This window comes from Schistocerca cancellata, chromosome 8 (genome assembly GCF_023864275.1).
Source record: "Schistocerca cancellata isolate TAMUIC-IGC-003103 chromosome 8, iqSchCanc2.1, whole genome shotgun sequence".
In the NCBI taxonomy this organism is placed as follows: Eukaryota; Metazoa; Arthropoda; class Insecta; order Orthoptera; family Acrididae; genus Schistocerca; species Schistocerca cancellata.
In genome coordinates, this window is record NC_064633.1 from 454470973 (window position 1) to 454475293 (window position 4321).

At 42.8% G+C, this 4321-nt stretch overlaps 1 non-coding gene across 1 annotated transcript; it reads left to right on the plus strand.

The window, feature by feature from the left end:
• Positions 1 to 638: 638 nt before the first annotated feature.
• Trnas-cga (transfer RNA serine (anticodon CGA)) lies at positions 639 to 713 on the plus strand. The gene has a single exon. It is a non-coding gene; the product is annotated as a tRNA-Ser (tRNA).
• Positions 714 to 4321: the final 3608 nt, after the last annotated feature.

Consider the following 4321-nt stretch of genomic DNA (forward strand, 5'->3'; position numbering starts at 1 on the left):
ACATCATCGTTGGCGTAGTTATCCGTTGACCGAAATGCCATCTTCCGTGTAGGAACGCGATCGTACGGACATCTGTTGACAGTTTGCATGATTATATCGTTAATTAGATAAAATTGTTCAAATGGCTCTAAGGAGTATGGGACTTAACGTCGTAGGTCATCAGTGCCCTAGACTTACAACAATTAAAACCTAACTAACCTAAGAACACCACAAACATCCATGCCCGAGGCAGGTTACGAAGCTGCGACCGTAGCAGCAACACGGTTCTGGACTGAAACGCCTAGAACTTCTCGGCCACAGCTGCCGGTCGTTAATTAGACACAAGAACATCAATTTTAATTCATTTATTCGCGGGCAAGTGCTCTACCAACTGAAAGGCAAAGGTCCCGAGTTCGAGTCTCGGTCGGGCACACAGTTTTAATCTGCCAGGAAGTTTCATATCAGCGCACACTCCGCTGCAGAGTGAAAATCTCATTCTGGAAACATCCCCCAGGCTGTGGCTAAGCCATGTCTCCGCAATATCCTTTCTTTCAGGAGTGCTAGTTCTGCAAGTTTCGCAGGAGAGCTTCTGTAAAGTTTGGAAGGTAGGAGACGAGGTACTGGCAGAAGTAAAGCTGTGAGTACCGGACGTGAGTCGTGCTTCGGTAGCTCAGTTGGTAGAGCACTTGCCCGCGAAAGGCAAAGGTCCCGAGTTCGAGTCTCGGTCGGGAACACAGTTTTAATCTGCCAGGAAGTTTCATATCAGCGCACACTCCGCTGCAGAGTGAAAATCTCATTCAGCAGAGTTCTGTCTGCAAGAAACCTCCTGTTCGTTCCCTTTTCCGATAACCTGCAACATTACTTGCGCAGTGGTTGTAACGTGTGACAAAATGTGTAACTTTCTGAAGTCCTAACGTAGTGCCTGATCGCAGGGACCCACGTCACTAATGGGGAGCGATAGTCTTTTATTTTTATATTTTCTGGCGCCATCGATTGAGCAGTTCACGATTCCACTATCAGTTTTGACCAGTCAGTGGCCATCTTCAGTCTGTGTACTGACAAAAGGAGGATGTAAAGAATCTTTTTATTTTCTATAATATCTGCCAAGTACTTTTCTACGTTAAGGTTAAAATTAAATAATTATTTATAAACGCACATGCTGCATTAAGCGGCTTCCACTGCGTTGTCAATAATACTGAAGAGTTCTAGGTTTTGTGACAATCTGAGGATGTGCACTGGCTAGTCGAAACGGCATTATGAAATGCTCATGTCGTTGTGTCAAGAAATATAAAAATAAAAGTCAGTCATTTTATCTGCAAGATGGAACTTGGCCAGAAGTGAGACCAATATTTCATTCAGTTATGAACATTGGAAATCGTTTGCTGTTCTGGCTGAACTACGAATATGTGTCCCTTTTTGAAGATTTGTTTTCACACCTCATCACCAAGCCGCCTTCCTCTAGTGGCATAGCTACAGACGTAGCTAAGGAGGGCGATGGATTTCAAGTTGTATTCATGAACGTACATTCTGCTTAGAACTCGTTGCACTATCGTTTAAGAATGCTGCGTTGACGAAAAGTGACAACTAGTGGGGTGTACGACACTGTTATTGTTGCGTACTATTTTAAACCTAGTGAATGAGACGAAACCGTAATGAAGGGAGAGGGACTTTTGCTTCAGTTTGTTAATTTTCTATTTTACACTACTGTTGGCTGTTGTCAGAGTGACAAATATTAAGACTTGGTGCAGCACGCCGGCAATCATTGTATCCTCAGTTAGTTTCAGCGTCTTCTCAACATTCATAAGATTCGCTATCACTGGCTGTCGCAAAATTGACGACTTATGAGTATCCTTTCTTCCTCTTTCTAACTAGACGATCACTCTGAGTTACAATGTTTAATAATACACTGACTCTCGCATAGCTATTTCTTTCCATAATACTACTTTAACTCTTCGATACTAGTTCGTATACTTAAATCATGTGGTTTAATGTGATGATGTTTGGTTTGTGGGGCGCTCAACTGCGCGTCATCAGCCCCCATACAAAGTCCCAATTTTTACACAGTACATTTTCTTTTCACAATACAATCTAGTCACTCTCACAAATGGTGATGATGATGAAATGATGAGGACAACACAAACCCTTAGTCCCTGGGCAGAGAAAATCCCCAAACCGTCCGAGAATCGAAACCCGGGCCCTGGTGGTTTAATGTGGCAAGCAGGTCCTGTTATCTGTTGTTTATGTCAACAGCCTAAAGATAACTTACGTATCACACTTAGATTAAGGGCTTGTAAAAAAATACAGTATACTTAATGAAATTTCTCAAGAGCTATGCAGTAGCATTGTAAACTGAAATCTCACATTTATTGGCTGCACACATGAAGTATGAAATTCTAATATGTGAGAAAAACGACACGTTTGATTTGTCTTATATGGACGATAGACGATGGCTGTGAACTTTTCTGCGACTTTTGAGGCGATACTGCGACGCTGGCACCGATCCTACACTCAGAGTATCTGAGTGGTTGCTTTGCCAGTGACGAGTCAGAATATATTCAGACACCTCTTATCTCTGTGCATTTTTAAATTAATTGTTCCCATTAACACCTCACTTACTCTCTCAATGCATTATTAAGTTTAATTATTCCCTTCATTAACGATGGTGTTTCCATTTTTCGATAGCGACTACAGGTGCCTACTCATCCAAAACAAAAAAAAAAAAGAAAAAAGGATAATTAAATAACGACATTGCACTTTGCATACTTTTAAATAACTTGTTTTTTCGATATAAATTTTTTAGTCACAACTAAATAAAACAACAGTACCCCGTTCACTTGTTTGTGGAGGCAGTGCTTCGCCGATTATTTTACCTTTAGGGTTAATGGATGTATGTACAGGCGTGTGGAGTGTGCTCTGATAGCAATGTATACTGACTGCAATTTTCGTTTCTGTCTCTATTCATGTCCGTATTGTGTTAAATCTGCATTGCTCTGACGCAAGCGTGGTATTAGTTGCATGGAGCGAAATCAACTCTAATTGCTTGTAGGGGAATGTCCTCGTCAATAGGTCAATATAAAGAGGTGCTACAATATTCATTGTGGGACTGTTTTTCGACTACTACTCAGCTAACAGCTAGTCTTCGATTACAAATAGACCAAATTTTATTTCCAATACTTAAGAACTATGTAATACATAGAAAGATGTACACGTCTGACCAGAAAGAAAAAAAAACTGACTGTTACAAAAGATATGGCCTGACGTACTCGTACGCAACGTTGGCGGGTAGGTGAATGATTCTGTGTGACAGAACGGCCACTAGAATGCACTACTGTTGTTCGTGTTCACTTTCCGGATCTGGCACATATGGTGTCACATGTTGAGTGATCACTGGAAAGGAGCGAAGTTGTCGTAAAATCGTTTAAAAAAGCGTAATCCGTACCTTTCAGAGTTGGAAACTGCATCAGTGTGAATTTCCGTTTGGCTGGCTGTTGGAACAGTACAATATCCGAATCAGTGATACATTGAGATGCGAGAGTGGACAAGTGTTGGACTGCTAGGGAAAGTGAGTGTAGGGATATTCGTCGTCAACGTTCATGTCAACCACGTCTGAGAAGCATAAGGGAGGTTCTCCGTATTATATACCAAACACATCGAAACTTCACATCTGCGCCTGGCGTACGAGAAGAAGGAAGGAACAACCTGTAATTTTCTGTATAATCCTGCACTGATGGAGGCAAGCAACAGCCAGACTAGGAAATTATCGACCTATGCCTAGTGTGCCGTTAAGACCACAACACAGACGGCTGCTTATGGAGTGACCAGGAGGCATGGACCGCTGACTAAAGGCGTTACACAGTGTTCAGCAGTGTATCGCGAATCGGAAGTACCGCGGATGACTATCGTCCGTGAACTGGGAGAAGTCTCGTTCTTGAAATGTTTAGGAGAGACGCAGTGGTGTCGCTCCTAAGGTCACGGCGAGGGAAGCCATCTAGAGTGCCTTCTGATCACAGCCGATGGTGACTGAGGGAAATCTGTCGGCATAAAGTCACGAATGTCCTGCTTCCACGTGTTACCTCTCATGCAACAGAATCGTGGTGCCCTTTTCCAACAGCACAATGCTAGTCTACGCATAGCTCGCGTCTGTATGAACTTCTGCAAAACATTGACATAGTCTTGTGGTCATCAGAATCTCCGGATCTGTCCCTGATAGTACATATGTAGAACCACTTCTGACGTCAAATCCGTTCCATTGCCAGCATCCAGGACATGAAGGACCAGGTTCAAATTTTGTGGGCCAGGTTGTTTCAGGAGAGGACTCGGATTTACATCGGCCTTCCCCACA